General features: G+C 37.9%; 1 protein-coding gene across 4 annotated transcripts in view; it reads left to right on the top strand.

The window, feature by feature from the left end:
* The first annotated feature begins 7,276 nt into the window (after positions 1-7,276).
* The window catches only part of MEFV (MEFV, pyrin innate immunity regulator), a 45,971-nt gene continuing 30,058 nt past the window's right edge, over positions 7,277-23,189 (top strand). Inside the window, exon 1 of one of the 4 annotated variants that reach the window (XM_027859631.1) lies at positions 7,277-7,292. The gene's annotated coding sequence lies outside the window, so the exon portion shown is untranslated. Of the gene's footprint in view, positions 7,293-11,057; positions 11,146-23,189 lie in introns of those variants that run through there. The other 3 variants (XM_027859632.1, XM_027859630.1, XM_027859634.1) reach the window with 3 other exon arrangements.

Raw genomic sequence — 23,189 nt, forward strand, 5'->3', positions numbered from 1 at the left:
GCCAAAAATTAAAGTCAAGCTCACTAATCTATAGTTTGAAGAACTCATCCTTTTATGTTTTTTGAAAATCAGGACAATTCCCAACCTCCAGTTTGCAGAACCTCATCTATTCTCCATGATTTTTCAAAGATCATCAATAGTGGCTTAGCAGTCACATAAAGTTCTTTCAGAGAACCCTAGCATTCTTGTTTGGGCTTTGTGATCTCAGTGTGGACAGTGAGGAACTCTTCTACCCTGTACCTACTTCTCTTGAGTTTCACTCAGTGCTTTTCTAAACATTTTTGTTCTGTCCTTCCCCATCCTAAGGAAGTTCCCTTTGGAAGAGAAAAAAGAAACAAAGGAGTTGAGTCATTCTGCCTTCCATGTGCCACCAATTATTGCCCCTACACAGTGGTCCTCTCCCTTCCTGGAGCTTCCTTGTGCCCTCAATGAATCTCAGCTTCTCCCCCTTTTTTGTCCTAAGTATTAATCACCAGCTTTAGCTCCTTTGAAGGTTATTGCTTTTGACACTATTTTTATAGAACCATGCCACTCTTTTGTATATTTTCCCTTAGTTTTGCACCTGTCTTTTAAAAGCCTCTCAAAGTGAAGTTGGTCAATGAGTTTGTTGTCTAAGTACGTTTCTCCAGATAGCTCCCCTTTTTTTAGCCCTTAGGTTCATTTGTCTCATTGGCACCTGCTATTCATGATTCTCTGTATGTGTATTCTGGGTGGCTTTTAACCTTGCACACCTGGTCTGCCTCTTACTCTATGTTGCCTTGTCCTGGAGTTGGGATTAGAAGGACGGGCAAGGTAAAGTGGGATATGAACTTGAGGAAATAAGTTTGGGCCAGATTGCTGCGAGTGCTGAATGCCAGGATGAGTCAGAATTTGACTTGAGAGTTAATAACAAGGTTTTTGAATGGAAGACTGATGAGATGAAAGTGGTGCTTGGACAGAGTCCTCTGTCATGGTGTTCAGGATAGGCTGTCTGGAAGCAGGGAGGAAAGAATGTAGCAAAAGAGAGACCATTTAGGAGGATATTAAAATATTCCAAGTCACAGCATGTCAAAGAAAAATATTAATACTGTACCCTGTATTTTAGGCACACATCTTCCAGAAATAATTTAACATTAATCTAATATCCAAACCATTTCTAGCTTAGAAAGAGGAGATACACAAACTGGAATAGTTCCTCCATGCCCTCCAACGTGCCTCAAAACAATTTTGGTAACATTTACAAGAATCCTGAAGAAGAAAATCACATTACACAAAAATACAGTTTTGGGTTAATATTCTAGAATAGATGAGTAATCAAATCACTATTCCATTTCTTCCAAGACCACCCCCTTTCAGGGATCCATAAGGCTCCAAGAGATTTATATCAATAATCTTTTGAAAAAGGAGGCAGAGGGGCAGCTAGTTGGCGCACTGGATAGAGCACTGGCCCTGGAGTCAGGAGGACCTGAGTTCAAATCTTGCCTCTGACATTTGGCACTTACTAGCTGTGTGACCCTAGGCAAGTCACTTAACCCCAATGCCTAGAGGGGAGGGGGGCCAAATAGTGTACTACCCTTTCCATAGAAAGGAAAGCATTTCCCAGTGGGGGGCAAGAAGCATCCTAATGTACTCACAGTTAAGTTTCTTCATCACTCTTAATCCATTTCCCTAAGAAAAATCATGGCTTTTGTTCTACCCATTTTCCTAAAAGGAAAAGTCTGGAAGGAAGTTTATAATGTGTCCACAACACGTATTACTATACGTAAGGTGCACTAACAATGAAAAATTAAAGTCCTTGCCCTTGGCCAAAAGGCAGATGATTGGGGGAGAAAGAGTTTTTCTTAGGCATAGTAAAGGTGAGAGAAGAGTATAGGAAGGATAGATAAGGGCAAGCTCAGAGGAAAGGCCAAATATGTATTGTTGCCTCCCTTGGTGGTTTGGGACCTTACCTGCCTAGCATGTGCTACTACAATGCATTAAGTTTGTATAACACTAAGAAAACATCAGCATCTTTGGCCGAATGTGTCACATACAGAGAGATGCTTGTGCTGTGGCAAGTGGTATTGTATAAGACATGCGAGAAATTGATTTCAACTTTTTTTTGTGTGTGAGGCAATCAGGGTTAAGTGACTTGCCCAAGGTCACACAGTTAGCACGTATTAAGTGTTTGGTCTGAGGCCGGATTTGAACTCAGGTCCTCCTGACTTCAGGGCCGGTGCTCTATCCGCTGTGCCACCTAGCTGCCCCAATTTAAAATTTTTAAAAGATAATTTGAGCTCTTGAATATCTGCCTTATCAATAGTAATTTAATTTTCTTATTCTTCCCCAGTTTTCTTTCACCAAAGTGAAATAATCACTGACATTTGCTATTTTGAAAACAACAGAATCCAAAGTTCTGAAGAAATGTAACCACATAAATCCCAAAGAGATCATAAAAATGGGAAAAGGACCCACATGTACAAAAATACTTATAGCAATTTTTTTTGTGGTGGCCAGGAATTGGAAATTGAGGGGATGCCCATCAGTTGGGGAATGGCTGAACAAGCTGTGGTATGAATGGAATACTATTGTTCCATAAGAAATGATGAGCAGGCAGACTTTAGAAAAACCAGTAAAGACTTACATGAACTGTTGCTAAGTGAAGTGAGCAGAACCAGGAGAACATTGTACACAGTCACAGCAACATTGTGGGATGACTAACTTTGAAAGACTTAGCTCTTCTCAGCAATGCAAGGATCTAAGACATCTCCAAACACTCATGATGGAAAATGTTATCCACATCCAGAAAAAGAACTATGAAGCCTGAATGCAGATTGAAGCATACTGTTTGCTCTCTTTTTTTTTGTCTGTGTCTTCTTTCTCATAGTTCCTCCCATTGGTTCTAATTCTTCTTTACAACATGACTAATGTGAAAATATGTTTAATATGAATGTATATGTAGAGCCTGTATCAGATTACACACCATCTTGGAGAGGGGGAAAAAAATTTAGAATTCAAAATCTTAATGAAGTGAATGATGAAAACTAAAAAGAAAGAAAGAAATGTAACCACATAGAATGTAGGAAAAGCTTCCATGGTTACCATTACCTTATTTTACACCAGAGAATTCATACAGGGGAGAAGCTTCATACTTGTGGGAAATGCATTAGTCAGTTCAAACCTAGGCACTTCCCACTGAGTGCTTATTGGGGAGAAATTCCTTAATCAGAGTGGAAAAAAACTTTAACCATACCTCCACGTTGTTAACATAGGTAAGATGACTATTTCATAGGATGACAGCCTTCCATACAGTAGAACGCAGAATTCCTTGTTTACTGGAGATCCCTCAAAAAGAAAGGAAATGGAAAAAGCAATTATAGCATGAGCCTTATCCAGATGTTAGTACAGTGCCTGGTACAGAATAAACATTTAATAAATGCTTGTTAATCTGACTTATAAATGTAACCACAAGAGCTTCAGTCGAGGATCATAGTAATAAAAGCTGACATTTACATAGACATTTTAGGTTTGCCAAGGACGATTTTCTAGGTTGTGAACTTGGGCAAGTGAAAGAGGGGTTGACAAATACAGAGAAATCAGGAGGGGGTGGTGTTTTAGGTGTAAAAATAATGAGTTCTTAGAAACAAAGTAGGTACTCATTGACTGGGAAATGGTTAAACAAATTGTGGTACATAAATGCAATGGAATATTACTGTGCTAGAATATAATAAATATGGAGAAGCATAGGAAGGCTTAACATGAATTGATTGATGCAAAGTGAAGTGAACAGGCCCAGGAAAATAACATACACAATAACTACAACATTGTAAATGAAAGTAACAACCATGACAAAACGATCCCTCTGCTCCTTTGCAGAGGTCAGGGCTAAGGGGTGTGAAACATGAAATATGTCAAATTGGGGGGTGGGGGGAAGAATGTGTTGATTGGTTTTACCAAATTTCCTACACACACACACACACACACACACCCTTTCTGTTATAATGGTCAACTTTCTGGGACAGTATAGAAAAGGGAAAAAGCTACTGATCTAGATGATGCAAAAAAAAAAAGATATCAATAAAAGTATTTTTAGAAGTTTTGTTATATATGTGTTGAATTAGAGATGTTTAGGGGATATTCACGTTGAGATGTCCAGCAGCCAGTAGGAGAGGCAAAACTGGGCACTAGCTTGGGAAAGGTAGGATAGGCTTTCCTAGGGCTTGGGTAGATGGTTCAGGGTAATATGAATGAAGATAACAGTTTAATGGGAGTAAGAATAGAAGGGAAGATCGAGCTCAGGCCCAGACTTCCACATGACATAGTGAAACCTAAGGAAGCACATACAAAAAGCTTCAAAGGGCATTTCTGTATAGTGAAATCCAGAGCCAGAGAACTAGAAATAAATTAATATCCAAAACAATCTCAAAATAGGAAGGAGCTAAATGTGACAAACGTCTTACGGTTGAGAGAAGGCAAAGCTCATACCTTCAGAACTCTTTGAAAACATTATTAATCTGAGCAGTTAGGTGGCACAGTGGATAGAGCACCAGGCCTGGAGTCAGGAAAATCAGAGTTCAAATCCAGCCCCAGCCACTTCCTAGCTGTGTGACTGTAGGCAAGTCATTTCACCCTGTTTGCTTCAGTTTCTTCATCTATAAAAATGAAGGAAATAGCAAACCACTCCAGTATCTCTGCCAAGAAAACCCCAATGGAGTCACGAAGAGTTGGACACATGACTGAACAACTATCCTGTTAATATACTGTAGGTAGATTATTGTTTTTTTCAATAAATCCCCTTATAATACATTAGGTTAGTGTGGTACTGCAGCACAAAATAAAGGGCAGAACAATCTCAGTAAATAAATAAAGGGTAGAAATCTGTGCTGTGCTAGATGATCTTTTTAATGTCCCTCCCAACTCAAGATCTCTTATTTTATTTAACCTACATTTAATAGAGATTGGTCTTCCAAACGGGATTCAATCAAGGCCAGGAGTTATTGGCCTAGCTTAGGTTCATTTTCCCTCTGAGGAACCTTGAAAACTGATTAGTGTCACAAAAATCACAAAGACATATACCATTCTCAATATATTCTCACTTCTCAATCTTATCTCAGTTCTTTACTCAAAATCTTAATTCAGGAGGATGTTTTTAGCTTCATTTCCCCCTTGTAACAACAGAGCTAACTTCTCTGCAGTTATCTGACCTGCTAAACAACCTCGTACTGAGCTATAACTGTTACATCACCAATTGCCTAACAAACTTTTACACTTGGATGTCCTGTAGTCACCTTCAAAACAACATTTCTAAAATTGAACTCATCTTCATCATTACACCAAACTCCAACTTACCTTTCCTTCCAGAAATAATGGGACATAATGGAAACCCTTAAGAATTTTTGCCTGGGGGCAGCTAGGTGGCGCAGCGGATAGAGCACCGGCCCTGAAGTCAGGGGGACCTTAGTTCAAATCCGACCTCAGACCAAACACTTGAAACTTACTAGCTGTGTGACCCTGGGCAAGTCACTTATCCCCAATTGCCTTTAAAAAAAAAAAAGAATTTTTAACTGACCCAAATTTACCTCATAGAGCGGATTACAACAGAGCAGTGTTTCTTTTTATTCAGAAATTGATTTGAACTAGAAGAAACCTTAGAAATATAGATCAACATCTTGGTTTTAATTATGAGGAAACTAAGGCCCACAGGGATGAACTGGCTTAACCCATAGCAAAAAGGCAAGTTAGTGGCAAAGCTGCAAATAGAATTCTGATCTCCTGAAATTCCAGGCCTAGGCTTCTTTCATATGTCCAAAGTCATGGGTTCACTTCCCGGGTCAACCGTGTTTCAAGGCCAAACACACCTTTTTGGAAAAGATGCCGCCATTTGCTTTAAGGGATATAAGGGGGAGAGATTAAAGAAAATCTGTCACTATACCTAGAAAACATAACGACTGATCAAATTTTATGGAGGGTTCTTCAAAGGCATAATCAGGACGCTGACGATCAACATCAGGTCAGGACTCAAGGAGCGGGAAAGAGTTACGAACCTGAGCCAGGTCTTTCCGAGGGCGTGGTTCCGGGGATACCGGAAGGGACACGCCCTTTCCCGACTCCGTCCCAGAAGGCTACCTATTGGCTAGTCCGCTTTTTCGGAGGGCATTCTGGGAAATATCAATCCCAGCGGGCTTCCTTAGCGCTGTTTGATTGGTCTGTTGACTCCCGGGCGTTCCTGGGAGTTGTAGTTCCAGAAGCTATTCATTACGAGGGGTTTGGTTTCTCTTATTCTAAGACTTTCCGGCCCCAGTTAAGGGAGATGGGGGAGGAACTGTTCTGTTCCTAATTCCCAGAGGTGGGGGACGGAGCCTGCAAGGGGAGACAGAAGCGGAGGCTAGTATGAGAATCGTTTTGGGGAAAGAGGGCAGCGAGCAGCCCCAACTGAGCATGAGATAAACAATAAAAATGAACAACCATCTCCTCCCCCGCCCCCAACCTCTCGATCCTTGGGACACCCTTGCTCCTCAACAGCAAAAGACCCCTTTTGTGCTGGTCTCTGGCGAGACCTCCTCCCTTTGGTCGGCATCCCTTTATGCTCCTCCCCCTGCTCTCACCCCGCCCCTGGGAGACTGCCTCCCTTCTGCCCACGCCCCTTTAGCCCCCGCCTCCCGCGTTCGCCCCGCCCACAGGAAAACCGCCCCCTCTCGGCCCCGCCCCTTCAGATCCCGCCTCTTCCTGCTCTCTCCCCGCCCCTGGTGAACACCCTTTTGGTCCCGCCCCTCCAGACTCCTCCTTCCGCTCTTTCTCCCGCCCCGCCGTCAGGTAGAAAGCTTCTCCTGGCCCCGGAGGAATCCCCTTCTGTAAATGTCCATGCGGGAAGGGATCTCAGAAGTCACCTCGTCCAACCCGGATCTGAAGAATCCCTTCCTTTTATGTTATCCTTGCCTCGTGGGCGTCTGTCCTCGCCGTGAAAGGGCACATCACCCCCTCCCTCCCAAGCAGCTCATGCTCTTCTGAACAGCTTCCACCCTCCCTTAGGTCCGACCCATGAGCGTCTGTCTGCCGAGGTCCTCTGTCACGTCCCCAAAGGTTCCTCCTTCGGCTCGGTCCCTCTAGATTCCGCTTCCTGACCCTTGTACCCCCTGGAGACCGCCCCCAGGCTTCCTTTTCCTTCTCCCTATCTCCTCCCTCTTTGTTAAGTCGTTTCAGTCGTATCCGACTTTCCGAGACCCTGCTTGAGGTTTTCTTGGCGTAGATACCGATACCGGAGTGGTCTGCCATTTCCTTCTCCAGCTCCTTTTACCGATGAGGAAACTGAGGCCAACAAGATTAAGTGACAGCTAGTACGTGTCTGAAGTCTGATTGATGAGTCCGTGTCCAGGCCCAGCATGCAATCCACTGAGCCATTCTCCTTTGTAGTTGAGGGTGGAGGGGAGGCGGTTAATAGTAAAATGCAATTATGAAGGGGATGTGGTTTCTCCACTGGGCCTTCCCGCCCCCCGCCTCTGCCCTCTCCTAGATAAGTAATGCTCTAAAGCAGCCTGCAGGCCTATTTCCGTTCAGGCCTCACCTCTTCTCCCTTTGACTTGTACCCAGCTGTGACCTGGCTTTGAATTACCCTACATCCGACTAAAGGCATGTCCTTCTGTCACAAGGCTCTTAAAATAGCCTGGGAGATTGAGTCATCTGGCAGGACCTTAGAGCTATCTAATATATTTGATGATGTTTAGCTTTCTATTTGGTATTTTTAAAAAAATGTTAATTTTTTATGATTTTTTTTTAAAATGATACCCTGATCACTATAGCCTTGGGAGACACTAGGGCTCCTTAGTCCCAATTCTCCAAACATATTTATTCCTTATCTTCCAAACCTTTTCATCCTCCTCAAACCTCCCATGGCTCCCCTCGCCCTATCCCCCATCCTCTCAGCTGAGAAACTTGCCTCATATTTTATAGAAAAATTGAAGCCATTCCTTGTGAGCTCTCCCTTCTCCCCTCTTCCTCATTTCTTATTTCTCAAATGCCTTATGCCACTATCATCTCCACTCCTGTCTCACGGGAAGAGGTGACTTTACTCCTTACCAAGACCCACTCTTTCACCTGCAAAAGCAATCCCATTTCTTCCCATCTTCTCTGAAAGATTATCCCCCTCTGTCATCCCCACTTTGCTACTTATCTTCAATCCCACTCCTTCCCTACTGCCTAAAAACATGCCCATGCTCCTCATCCTGTAAAAACACCCACTTGATCCGTCCATCCCTGATAACTGTTGTCTTCTATCTCTTCTACCATTTGTAGCTAAAGTCCTTGAAAAGACCATCTATACAATAGGTACCTTCATTTTCTCTGTTCTCCCTCACTTCTTAATCCCTTACAATCAGGCTTGCCACCTCAACATGCCACTGAAACTCCTCTCTCCAAATCTCCACTATCTCTTAATTGACAAATCTAATGGCCTTTTCTCAAACCTCATTCTTTTTGACCTCTCTCTAGCCTTTACACTTTTGATCACCCTCTTCTCCAACTACCTTTCAGACATCTCAAACTGTATGTCCAATAGACATCTTAAACTCAACATGTCTAAAACCAAACTCATTATCGTTCCCCCTAAATTTTCCCCACTTCTAACTTCTCTATTACTATAGAGGGCAACACCATTAAGCCCAGTTCCTCAGGCTCACAACCTAGGTGCCATCCTTGACTTCTTACTATTACTCCCCATATCCAATCTGTTGCCAACACTGCCTGTCAATTTCACCTTTGCAACATCTCACAAATATGCCCCCTTGTCTCCTCTGATACTTTCACCACTTTGGTACACATCCTCATCACCTCACTCTTGGACTATGGCAATAGCCTGTTGGTGAGTCTGCCTGCCTCAAGTCTCCCACTCCAATCCACCCTCCATTCAGCCACTAAAATAATTTTCCTAAAGCAAAGGCCTGACTGTGTCATGTACTTACTCAATAAATTTCATTGGCTCCCTATCACCTCCAGAATTAATACCAAATCCCCTGTTTGGTATTCAAAGCAATCTTCTTACACTTTGCTCCCCAGTATGTACTTTTTGCTTTAGTGACACTGGCCTCCTTTTTGTTCTGTGAACAAAACACTCTGTGTCTTGTCTCAGGACATTTTTTCTATCTGTCCCTCTCCCTCTTCTTTGCTTATTGGCTTCCCTGGCTTCCTTCAAGGCCCAATTAACCAGAAACCTTTCCTAATCCCTTTTAATTCTAGTGCTTCCCTATTTCCTATTTCTCCAATGCATAACTTGTTTGTATATAGTTGTTTGCATGTTGTCTTCACCATTAGATTGTGAACTCCTTGAGGGCAGAGATTGTCTTTTACCTCTTTTTTGTATCTCCTGCTTTTAGCACAGTGCCTGACATATAATAGGTATTTAATAAATCAATTTTGCCCTTTTTCAATGGAGAAGTATGGGTGCTAAGACTAATTACCGGATATATGGGGAAGCTATGTTGTGAGCTGGACAGAGTTAAATATGGTTATTAGCCTTAATTTATTCACTTAATGAAGGTCCTTCTCCCTCCCCCCTTTTTGTCCTGACCTATTATTCCTTTTTTCCCCAGGGGATTTCCCCCAGAGTTTGGAAAGGGCTTTAGAAAAATATTATTTAATATTTTCAGTTTTATTATAAATTAGGTTTTAAATATGCCTCCACAGTACATTTAGATTATTTTCCTCTTTCTTTGATGTGAGTCAAAAGGTATACACATTTTAGTAACTTTGGGGGCATAGTTCCAAATTATTTTTTAGAATGAATAGACCAACTCACACTCTACCAACAGTTACATTATTATTTCCCCAAAGCTCCTGCAACAATTGTCATTTTCTCCTTTTGTCACATTTGCCAGTCTAATTGAGCATGAACTCTGAAGTTGCTTTAATTTTAAATTAAGTCCCTTCAATTAATTTAAATTAATCAATTTAATTAATCAATCATCAATCAATCAACTGATTAATTTAAATTTAAATAGTTTCAATTATTAGCAACTTAGAGAATTTAAAAAATATGGTTGTTGATAGCTTGGATTTCTTCTTTTTTAAAATTGTCTGTTCATGTACTTTGACCATATCTATTGGGTAATGGTTCTAAGTCTTGTATATTTCAGTCAGTTCCTTACATATCTTTGAAATGAGTCCTTTATCAGAGAAACTTCCTGCAAATATTTTCCCCATTTATGTTTCCCTCTAATTTTACTACATTAGATTCATTTGTACAACAATTTTAAAATATTATATAATCAGAATAGTTTATTTTATCTTCTGTAATCCTATCACTTGTTTAGTCATGAATTCTTCCCCTGTCCATAGATCTGAATGACAATTCATTCCTTATGCCTCTAATTTGCTTATGATATGACCTTCTATGTCTAGGTTATAGAGCTATTTGGAGCTAATCTTAGTACATGATATGAAATATTGGTATAAATCTTATTTCTGCCAGATTACTATCCAGTTTTCCCAGCATTTTTTGTCACTTTGTAATAAGGCTCTTTGGATTTATAGAGCACCATGCTACTTTGTTTGCTTCTGTATGGTGTGTGACATCTCTATTTTTTAACTAGTACTAAATTATTTTAATGATTTCTGATCGATTGATGTATTAATTCTGATTCCCCTCCCCTTATTGTCATTGAGATTCTTGAACTCTTGTTCCTCCGTATGAATTTTACTATTATTTTTTACATCTCTATAAGGGATTCCTTTAGTAGTTTGGTATAATCCTGACTAAGTAAATTAATTTAGGTAGTATTGTCATTTTTTATTATATTTACCCATGAGTAATGAATACATCTCTATTTTTTTATCATTTATTTCTCCAGTTATGCAAAGTGTTTAATAGTTGGATTCATATAGTTCCTGGGCTCATCTTAGAAGATACACTCCTAAATATTTTATATCTTCTGTAGTTTTTAAATTTAAATTTTATTTTCAGTTTCAAATTCTCTCTCTCCTCTCCCCCCTCCCACACTGATTAAGAAGGCAAGAAAAACAAGACCAATTGTAAATATGTATTCATGCAAAACAAATATCCACATTAACCATGTCGAAAAAAGGAGAAAGAGGAGAAGATGATGATGATGATGATGAAGAAGAAGAAAGCAATAAAAAGAAAGAGAAGAAAATCAGCTTCAATCCACACTCTGAATACTGTCAGCTCTCTATCTGGAGGTAGATAGTATGTTTTATGAATCTTTTGGAATGATGTTTGGTCATTGTGTTGATCATAGTTTCTAAGTCTTTCAAAGTTTATTATCTTTATAATGGGTCATGTGGGGTGTTCAGGAGGACTAACACCTCTGGCATGAGGATTTATGGAACCCTTTTCAGGGCTGTTCATCCACCTTTGGTGACCACCTGGTTCACTTAACTCCCACCCCTGGCTCCAAGAAGCTATAGCGTGAGCAGTGGTCATACCACTGTAAAATCTTCTTGGCAGACAAGCTAAACCGTCTGAGCATAACCAACAGGCCTCAAATCTGTTGGTGAGTTAAGGGGATGTCTACCCCAAGCATGTGAAAAATGGGCAGATTAGAACAATTTGTTCCAAGGGCCATGAGGGCAGCTGAAGCTGGCACTATGGAGGTCTTAGAATTCGGTCAGACATCAAAGATGCCAAGGCCATCCACTGAACCCCAGGCCATCACCAGTCATCTTGATTTTTGTCTTGCCGCTAGACTTCTATGACTCTGGAAGAGAGAAGGAGGCTATGACTTTGTTCAACTCTTCCTCATTTAATTCCAATTCACACACTAGTCAAGACATCACTTTGTGATGTCGTTAGTCATTTTTGAAAATGAAGGACAGACAACATCGTTATATTATTGCTGTTATTGTATTAATTGTTCTCCTGGTTCTTATCACTTCACTTTGCATCAATTCATACAAGTCTCTTGGGTTTTTCTGAAATCATCTCCTTTTTCATTTCTTATAGCACAATTGTATTCTATTATATCCATATAAACCATAATTTGGTCAGCCATTTCCCAGTTGATGGGCATTCCTTCAGTTTCCAATTCTTTCCCATCACAGAAAAAACTGCTATAAATATTTTTGTACATATGGGTCATTTCCTCTTTCTTGGATCTCTTTGAGAGGTATAGACTAATAACACTATTGCTAAGTCAAAGGGTATGCACATTTTAACAGCTTTTGGGGCATAGTTGTAAGTTTTCTAGAATGGTTGGAGTACTACACAGTTCCGTGATCTGTACCTATTTTGAATAGAATTCTTCTTTCTAGCTCGTACTGCTAGGATTTGTTGGTAGTATAGAAAGATTCTGATGATTTATGTGGATAATTTTATATCCTGCAACTTTGCTAAAGTTGTTAATTGTTTCAATTAATTTTTAGTTGATTCTTCAGGGTTTTCTAAGCAAATCATCAGATCACCGGCAAAAAGTGATAATTTTCTTTCCTCTTTGCTTATGTGTACTCTCTGGATTTCTCTTTTTTGTCTTAGTGACACAGTTTTAGCAGTATGTTGATCAGTAGCAGTGATAATGCGTATCCTTGCTTTATTCCTAATCTTATTGGAAAAGCCTCTAACTTTTTTCTGTTACATATAATTTTCCTGTTGGAATTAGATATTATTTACAATATTAGGGAAAGGTCCATTTATTCCTATGCTTTCACCAGAAACAGGTATTGCATTTTGACCAAAACCTTTTTAGCATCTCTTGATATAGTCATATGGTTTTTATTGTTTATATTCTTAATATGATCTATTATATTTATCATGTGTTGAATCAATCCTACATTCTTGGTATAAACCCAATCTGATAATACCTTATAATTTTTCTAATATTTTGTTGTTCCCTATTTGCTAATACTTGATTTAAAAATTTGGGGTTGATATTCATTAATATGTTGTTCTGTAGTTTTCTTTTGCTACTTGATCTCTTCCTGGCTTAGGTATTAAGACCATTTTTGTATCATAGAAGATTTGAAGGGTATCTACTTTTCTTATTACTACAGTTTATATAATATTGGAATTAATTGTTCTTTGAATGTCATTTGTTAATCTGCTAGGTCCTGGAGTTATTTTCTTTGGGGGTTAATTTATGACTTATTTAATTTCTTTTCTGATATTAGATTCTTTAAATAGTCTACTTCTACTTTTGTTAATATGGATAGTTTAATATTTCTATAAATAGTCATCTATTCTAAAATACCTGTTTTCTTAAAATGTGATTGGACAAAATAGTTTCTGATGATTTACTTTGTTTCTTCTTTGTTGTGAGTTCTCCTCTTTCATTTTTGATACGAACAATTTGTTTTCCTTTTTATAAATCAGATTAACTACCTGTTTATTTTACTATAATTATTATTATTTTTAAAACAGCTTAATTTTATTGGTCAATTCAATTATCTTTTTGCTCTCAGTTTCATTAATCTCGATTTTAATTTTCAGAATTTCTGGGGGTTTCCATGCTAAATTCATAAATTTGTTATTTTCTCTCTTTTGGTGATGAAAATATTTAGAGATAATTTTCCCCTAAAAATAGCTTTACATCATACCAAAAGTTTTGATGTGTTGTGTAGGCATCGTCATTTTCTTTGATGAAATTTTCTATTGTTCTTTATAATTTGTTGTTTGAGCCACCATTTCTTTAGAATTATGTCATTTCACCTCCAATCACTTTTCAGTTCTTTCCTTAAGGTTCTTTTATTGAGTATTGTTTTTGTGGCATTGCAAACAGCAAATTATATATACAGTATTTCTGCTTTTCTAGATATTGGAGAGGATTTTATGTCCCAATACTTAATCAAATTTTGTAAGTGTCATATATTGCTTACAGTATGCAATTTCTTTTCTCTTCTCATTCAGTAATCACAAAAAATCTATCATCACTAATTTTCCTAAAGTTCTATTCATGTCCTTTAGTTCTTTCTTTATCTTTTGTTTAGATTTGTCTAAGTGTGAAAGTGGTTCATTACGATTTCCCATTATTGTAATTTTATTCTCTATTTATCTTGCCTATTCAGTTAACTTTTCCTGTAAATATTTAGGTGCTATGCTAGTTGGTTTGTATATATTAAGTAATGATATTGATTCATTATCTATGGTTGCTTACCCCTTTTAATCCTATCTATATCTGAAATCATAATTGCTGCCACTAGTTTTTTTTCTGAGATCAGCTGATACGTAATAAATTTTGTTTCAGCTCCTCATCTCAACTTTATGTGAATCTTTTTTGTTTCACATATGTTTTTTATAAAAGACATTATCAGATTCTGTTTTCTAATCTATTCTGCTATCCTCTTCCATTGTGGGGGTAAGTTTATTCCATTCACATTTATAGTTATGATTGCTAATTTTCTGTTTCCTTCTTGAAATTTTTCATCTCTTTGCTCCCATCTCCTTTTTTGAAAATAAGAATATGGTGGTAGTTTGATTGGTATGGTGTTGAATAAGTAAATTAGTTTAGGCAGAATTGTCATTTTTATTATTTTAGTTTGACCTATACATGAGCAATTGATATTTTTCCATTTGTTTAGATATGACTTTATTTGTGTGAAAAGTGTTTTGTAATTGTATTCATAAGGTTTCCTGGGTTTGTTTTGACAGGTAGTCTCCCAAACATTTTTTCATAGTGTCTGCAGCTGTTTTAAATGGAATTTCTCTTTCTGTGTCTTGCTGCTGGGTTTATTGGTCATATATTGAAATGCTGATGATTTGTGGGTTTATTTTATATCCTGCAACTTTGCTAAAGTAGCTATTTATTCCAAATAGTTTTTTAGTTGATTCTCTAGGATTTTCCAAATATGCCATCATATCATTCACAAAGAGTGATAGTTTTGTTATCTCCTTGTCTATTCTAATTCCTTCAATTTCTTTTTCTCCTCTTATTGCTATAGCTAACATTTTTAGTCCAACATTGAATAATAGTGGTGATGATGGGCATCCTTACTTCACTGCTGATCTTATTGGGAAGGCTTCTAACTTATCTCAGTTACAGATAATGCTTGCTGATGGTTTTAGATAGATACTACTTACCATTTTAAGGAATGCTCCCTTTATTCCTATGCTCTCTAATGTTTTTAATAGGAATGAGTGCTGTATTTTCTCGGAAGCTTTTTCAGCATCTATTGAAATAATCATATGATTTCTGTTGGTTTTGTTCTTGATTTGGTCAACTATGTTAATAGTTTCCCTAATACTGAACCAACCCTGCATTCTTGGTATAAATCCAACCTGGTTATAGTGTGTGATCCTTGTGATATATTGCTGTAATCTCCTCGCTAGTGTTTTATTTAAAATTTTGTTTTAATATTCATTATGGAAGTTGAACTATAGTTTTCTTTCTCTGTTTTTGCTCTTCCTGGTTTAGGTATCAGCAGCATGTTTGTGTTATAAAAGGAATTTGGTAGGACTCCTTCTTTGCCTGTTTTTTTTTTCCCAAATAGTTTATGTAGTATTGGAATTAGTTGTTCTTTAAATGTTAGGTAAACTTCACTTGTGAGTCCATCTGGTCCTGGAGATTTTTTCTTAAGGAGCTCACGTATGGCTTGTTCAATTTCTTTTTCTAAGATAGGGTTATTTAAGTATTCTATTTCCTCTTCTGTTAATCTGGGCAATTTATATTTTTGTAAATATTCATTCATTTCACTTAAATTGTTAGATTTATTGGTATATAATTGGGTAAAATATTTCATAACGATTGCTTTAATTTCCTCTTCATTGGTGGTGAATTCATCCTTTTAATTTTTGATACTGGACATATGGTTTTCTTCATTCTTTTCTTCAAATTAAATTGGCCAATGGTTTATCTATCTTATTGATTTTTTCATAAAACCAGCTCCTAGTTTTATTTATTAGCTCAATAGTTGTCTTACTTTCAATTTTATTAATCCCACCTTTGGTTTTCAGAATTTCTAATTTGGTTCTCAGTTGGGGATTTTTAATTTATTCTTTTTCTAGTTCTTTTAGTTGCCTGCCCAATTCATTGAACTATTCTTTTTCTGTTTTATTGATGAAAGAATTTAAAGAAATTAAATTTCCTTGAGTACTACATTGTCTGTATCCCTTAAATTTTGTTATATTGTCTCATTGTTGTCATTCTAAGGAAATTATTGATTCTATGATATGTTTTTTGACCCACTTATTCTTTAGGATTAGATTACTTAGTTTCTAATTAATTTTTTAATCTATCTGCTACTCTTTGTTGAATGTAATTTTTGTTGCATTATGATCCAAAAATGATGCATGTAATATTTCTGCCTTTCTATATTTGATTTGAGGTTTTTATGTGCTAATACATGGTCAGTTTTTGTGTAGGTGCCATGTACAGCTGAGAAAAAGATATATTCTTTTCTATTCCCATTCAGGTTTCTTCAAAGATCTGTCATATCTAACTTTTCTAAAATTCTATTCATGTCCTTAGTTTCCTTCTTGTTTATTTTTTGGTTGGACTTATCAAGTTCTGAGAGGGGACAATAAGAACCCTCCCCCCCCTTCACCCCCAATATAGTTTTGCTGTCTATTTCCTCCTATAAATTACTTAACTTCTCCTTTAAGAATCTGGATGCCATACCATTTGGTGCATATATGTTTAGTATTGATATTACTTCATTGTGTAGGGTACCTTTTTAGCAAGATGTAGTTTCTTTCCTTTTCTCTTTTAATTAGGTCTATTTTTGCTTTTGCTTTGTCTGAAATCATGATTGTTAGCCCTGCTTTTTTTTTCTTCAGCTGAAACATAATATATTCTGCTCCTGCCCCTTACCTTTACTCTGTATGTATCTCTCTGCTTCAAGTGTGTTTCTTGTAAACAACATATTGTAGGTTTCTGGTTTTTGATCCACTTTGCTATCTACTTGTTTTATGGGAGAGTTCATCCCATTCACATTTGATTACTAATTGTGTATTTTCCTCCATCCTATTTTTCCTCCTGTTGTCCTCTCTCTCCTTTCACCCTTTCCTTCCTCAGCAGTGTTTTGCTTCTGTCCGCTGCCTTCCCCAGTGTGCCTTCCCTTCTGTCAGTCCCCTTGCCCTCCTTACTTAATCTCCTTTCCTCCTACTTGTCTGTAGGGTAAGATAGATTTCTATACTCAACTGATTGTAAGTTATGCCCTCTTTGAGCCAATTCTGATGAGAATAAGGTTCAAGTGATGCCTACCACCTACTCTCCCATTTTCCCCTCCACTGTAATAGGTCTTTCGCACCTCTTCATGGGTAATAATTTACCCCATTCTACCTCTCCCTTCCTTCTGCTCCCAGTGTAATCCTCTTTCTCACCCCTTAATTAATTTTTTATGTCATTCCCTCCAATTCACCTTATACCTGTATCCTCTGTCTATGTATACTCCTTCTAACTGTACTATTAGTGGTATAATTCTTAAGAATTACAAGTTATGTAGGGAACAGTTTAGCCCTCTGGAATTCCTTATGTTTGCACTTTCCTTTTTACCTTTTTATGCTTCTCTTGAGTCTTGATATTGGAAATCACATATTTTGTTCAGCTCTGGTCTTCTCCTTATGAAAACTTGAAAGCCTTCTATGTCATTGAATGATCATTTTTTTCCCCTTGAAGGATCATGCTAATTTCACCTAGTAGACGATTCTTGGTTGTAGTCCTAGCTCCTTTGCCTTCTGGAATATTATGTTCCATGACCTCCCATTTTTAAATGTGGCAGCTGCTAAGTCCTAAGTAATCCTAACTGTGGCTCCCTGATATTTGAATTATTTATTTCTGGCTGCTTGCAATATTTTTCCCTTGTTTTGGAAGTTCTGGAATTTGGCTATGATGTTCATTGGAATTTTCACTTTGGAATCTCCAGAAGTGATCGGTGGATTCTTTCAATGGCTTTTCTATCCTCTAGTTCTAGGATGTCAGAGCAGTTTTCTTTGATGATTTCTTCAAGTATGATGCCCATGGCCTCCTTTTGATTGTGGCTTTCAGTTCGTCCAGTGATTCTTAAATTAACTTTTCTGGATCTATTTTCCAGGCCAGTTGTTTTTTCCAATGAGGTATTTTACATTTTCTTCTATTTTTTCATTCTTTTGAATTTGTTTGATTGATTGCTGATGTCTCATAGAGTCATTAGCTTCCACTTGCCCAATTCTAATTTTTGAGGAATTATTTTCCTCAGTTGGCTTTTATACCTCCTTTTCCATTTGGCCATTTCTACTTTTTAAAGAGTTGTTTTCCTTTTTCCAAGCCATTGACTCTTTTTTCATGATTCTCTTGCATCGCTCTCTCTTCTTTTTCCAATTTTTCTTCTACCTCTCTTATTTGATTTTTAAACTCCCTTTTGAGCTCTTTCATGAGTTCTTTTTGGGCTTGAGACCAGTTCTCATTTTTCTTTGGGGTTTTTCCCATAGGTATTTTGACATTGTTGTCCTCTTCTGAGCTTGTGTCTTGATTTTCCCTGTCACCATAGTAACTTTCTATGGTCCAGGGTTTTTTTTTTTGTTTTGTTTTGCTCATTTTTCCAGCCCTTTTCCTTACTTTTAAATTTGAGCCCTGCTCCTGTAGTGGAAGGGGCACTGTCCCAATCTTCTTGTGCTGGGGGTTGCAGGTCCTGACTGTTTGCCTGGTGCTACCCTGAGGCCCATGGGGGATGCTTGTGCCTGGTACTGCACTGAGGGGTAGGAGATGGCTGGTGCTTCTGGAGGCTTCAGGACTCTGGTAGCTTGCCTGATGCTGCCCTGAGACACATGGGGGGGTCCTGGTGCTGGTGTCTGCCCATTTGCCCAGGGCTATGCTGATATATGTGGGGGGATCCTGATATTGGCATTTGCCTGTGTGGCTGCCCTGAGGCTTAGGACTTTCTGTTGGCTTGTAGGGCCTGCTTTTGGCTTACTGAATGCTTCCTGTCCTGGACCGTGCTCCCCTTTTCCCCAAGTGAGATAGACCTTTCCTGCTGACCTTCCAAGTTGCATGGGCTAGAAGATTGTTTCACCCCATCTTTTTGCTGGTTCTGCCATTCCAGAATTTGTTTTGGGGTGCTATTATAGTTGTTTGAAGAGTTCAGGTAATTTTCTACCTATTCTGTTATCTTGGCTCCTGGAAGTCTCAAAGTTGCTTTAAGTTGCTTTTCTCTAATTATTAGTGATTTAGAGCATTTTTTCATATGGCTAGAGATAGTTTGAATTTCTTCCCTATTCATATCCTCTGGCCATTTATCAGTTGGGAAATGGCTCTTAGTCATATAAATTCGAATCAATTCTTTATACATCTGGGAAATGAGAACTTTATCAGAGAAATTTGCTGTAAAGATTTTTTCCCTGTTAACTATTTCGCTTGTAATCTTAGTTGCATTGGTTTTGTTTGTGCAAAACCTTACAAATTTGATGTAATCAAAATTGCCCATTTTATCTTCTATCATCCTTTCTATCACCTGTTTGGTCATGAAGTCTTCCCCTATTCATAGATCTGAAAGGCTATTTCTTCTATATTCCTCTATTTTTTTTTTTTAAAGACTAGGTCTCTCTATCTCACCCAGACTGAAAGTGCAGCATCCTTTTATAGGCCTGAGTCCATAGCTCCTGGCAGGGGAGCTTTGATCTGCTACATTTCTAATCCATGCAGGTTAGCTCCTCCTTAGGAAACCCAGTGCCCTTCATTGTATTGGTGTTATACTTAGTGCCTACACCTGATTGGCTTTGTCAGCTGAAACTCTGAATATATGAGCTTGATCCACCAGCCTCAGCCTTCCCACTTACAGGGATTATAGATGTTTGACACCACACCTGGCCTCAAATTTCTTTCTGATATGACCTTTTATGTTTAGGTCATATGTCCATTCGGAGCTTATCTTGGTATATCATGTGAAGTATCCAGTCTTCTTTCCAATATATCAGGCTGCGTCCCCTGACATGACACAGGACTGAATATTACTGGTTTTGCTAATCTCAAGGAGGGCACATAGTATACAATAAAATATAATCAAGAACTTTAAAAAACATCTTTTAATTTCCTAAATGGAGCTAGGACACTATGAGGGCAACCCAGGAGCTAAATAAGAACAAAAACACTGCTGCCTCACCTACCCCAAGAAGCCTATTTGTTGAGGGTCATTCACCTAGGACTAGTCCTAGATAAAATAATGAATTGGATGAAAGTGTAGTCAGTTTCCTGTCTTCTCTCTCACCCAAATCAGGCACCCATTTTCCAGGCATACCCTGTTCTTTCCAAGGTATCAAATGCTAATTTATAAACTAATCCCAGCTAGTGGAAATATATACTTTTAAAAAAACTTTATAATTATCCAATATATGGTATTATGTGAAATAATGGTCCAAGTTTCCATAGTGCTTTATGATTTAGAAAGTACTTTCCTCATCTTGGAGTTGGGTAGTAGGACAAATATTATTCCCATATGATAGATGATATTCAGAGAGGTGATGTGCCTTGCTAACATCCATCAGTCAGTAAGTATGTAAGCCAGAACTTGAACTTAGATCTGTCTATGCTGAGTGCACATCCGTAGCATCATGCACCTGATGTCTCATGGACTTTCATGGATTGTCCTTTGGTAGCACCATCAAATTCAAAATCCTGAGTGGGGTGGAGTAGTAGTGTGACCTAGAATCCCAGAAGAGTTTATTGTTTTGGGGGAAGCCAGGATGTAAATTTCTGGCACTAATTGTAGTGACTTTATGGCAAAGAGAAGCTCTCTTTCTCTCACACAATCTCTTCCCCAGTGACACATCTGGAGTCCTTCACTCCTGCATCCCTTTTGTTCCAGTCCTTGTTCTTTTATCCCCAGACTTCTCCACCGTCTTCTAGATTCAATTTCTGTTCTGTCTTTTCATCTACTCCTAAAAATCTTCTTTTTGGGGAGACTCTGGGGTTATTGAAAATGAAGTTGTTAAGATGAGCCATGCCTGTCAGATCAGTAAAGTTTATGGCTCCTCTGGCAATCCTCAGCCTCTCTATCTTCTCTTTTGGCCCCTTCTTTCTGCCTCCTAGTCACTGTTGCTCTTTTCTGATTTCCTTTCTGTCGTACCTACAGTGTTCCTCAATTGACTTCTTCTCCTTGCTCATTAAATACTGTCATCATAAAACCAGTGAACCAATTTCCTCTTTCAGATATGGTCTCTTCTTCCTCTCCTTTCAGATTCACTTCTGTGATTCATTTAGTAATCAGTTTTCCATCCCTTTAAGCTCCTGTTTATATTTGAGTAGAAGGCCCTTCACACAAAATAGAGGGAGTGGTTTTGGAAAGGTCCTGATCTCAAAATTTAGGGCTCTTACCTGAAAAGAAGAGAAATGCCCAGGTTTGTAAATGAAGGAAAGAGGAAGTTGGATGTGTGACAGGAATATTTCATCTCACTTTGGGAAAATCCTTTTGGTGACTACTTGATGACTAAGGCAGATGTCATTACTGAAGTTCCATGAAAAATAAAATTTAGGAATTTCCCAAAAGTATCTGCTTTTAATATGCTCAAACCTCATCTACTTCCTGTGAAAGGCAAGTGAGTATGTGTGAGAATATTTTATGCCTTTGTGAATGTGTGGAGAAAGGGAAAAACTTTGGTCATAAGCCATTCTTATTTGTTTTGGAGAACTGAAACGAAGTTAGGCAGTGAGTAGAAGAGAAGCCTTCCTAGAGGGGATTCTAGAAAATCAAATAGAAATTAATTGAGACAATAACTTCACCAAATTTGCAGGATAGAAAAATAAATCCATATTAATTATCAGAATTTCTGTATGTTATCACAAAACCCAGCAGAACAAGAAAGAAGAGAAATTTTATTTAAAATAACTATAGGGGCAGCTAGGTGGTGCAGTGGATAGAGCTAAGGTCTTGGAGTCGGGAGGACCTGAGTTCAAATTCAGCCTCAGACACTTGACACTTATTAGTAGTGTGAACCTGGGCAAGTCACTTAACCCCAATTGCCTCACCAAAAAGCAATAAATAAATAACTATAGAATGCATATATGTGTATAATAATGCATATAATACTGGAAGTCTACCTACCAAGACACACACAGGAACTATATGAATAGAACTATAAAACACTGTTTATAGAAATAAAGACAGATCTAAATAATTAGAGGAATATTAGTTGTTCATGGGTAGGCCATGCCAATATAATAAAAATGACAATACCACCCAAGTTAATTTTTTTTTTTTTTAGGCAATTGGGGTTAAGTGACTTGCCCAGGGTTACACAGCTAGTAAGTGTCAAATATTTGTTCTGAGGCCGGATTTGAACTCAGGTCATCCTGACTTCAGGGCTGGTGCTCTATCCACTGCACCACCTAGCTGCCCCTCCAAGTTAATTTTTCTATTCAATACCATATTGTTCAAATTACCAAAGGATTACTTTATAGAGTAACAGAATTCATCTGGAGCAACAAAAGGTCAAACATCTCAAAGGCATTAATCCAAAAAGTGGGAAGGAAGGGTGCTTAGCAGTACCAGATCTTAACAAAGCAGTTATCATTAAAATAATTTGAGACTGGTTAAGATTAGGTACTTAATATATAAAAGCAAATTAATCTAGTAGCCTGATGTTTGATAGAGCCCCACTCCCAACTCTAGCAACTAGGGGCAAAAAACTCACTATTTCACAAAAATTGCTAGAAAAATTGGAAAGCAGTTTGTCAGAAATTAGACTCAGACCAATGTCTCACACTTTACACCAAAATTAGCTCAAAATGGATACATGACAAATATAAAAGGTCAGATTATAAATAAATTAGGGAAACAAGTAAAAAAATTTCCTTGCAGATCTATAGTCAGGGAAAGAGTTCAAGGGACAGAGAAGACTGAAGAAGATAAAATAGGTAATTTTGATTACGTAAAATTCAAAAATTTTTGCACAAAGAAAAGCAATGCAGCTAGAAGGGTAAATGGGGGGGGAAGTCTATGATAGGCCTTATTTCATATATATGCATACATATATAATATGTATGTTTATATGTATATGTATGTATATACATGTATATATGTATATATACGTATATATGTGTATATATACATATATGGAATTGATTAAAATTTATTTAATAAACTCAATTTCCCAATTGATAAATGGTTAAAAGATATGAATTAGCAAGAAGAAAGGAAGGGGGGGAGAGAGAGAGTATTTATTATGACTACGACTATTTTAATTTTACAGATGAGGAAACCAAGGCTCATACAGCCAAAGTGAGTTGCCCATGGGTACACAAGCAATAAATATCGGAGCCTGGAATAGTTGGAGCTTCTATGACTAGTGTGCCTAGATGCTATAGATGTAACGTGTTGCATCCAAA

The sequence above is a fragment of the Vombatus ursinus genome, unplaced genomic scaffold, assembly GCF_900497805.2.
Source record: "Vombatus ursinus unplaced genomic scaffold, bare-nosed wombat genome assembly UNPS02014171.1, whole genome shotgun sequence".
Taxonomy (NCBI): Eukaryota; Metazoa; Chordata; class Mammalia; order Diprotodontia; family Vombatidae; genus Vombatus; species Vombatus ursinus.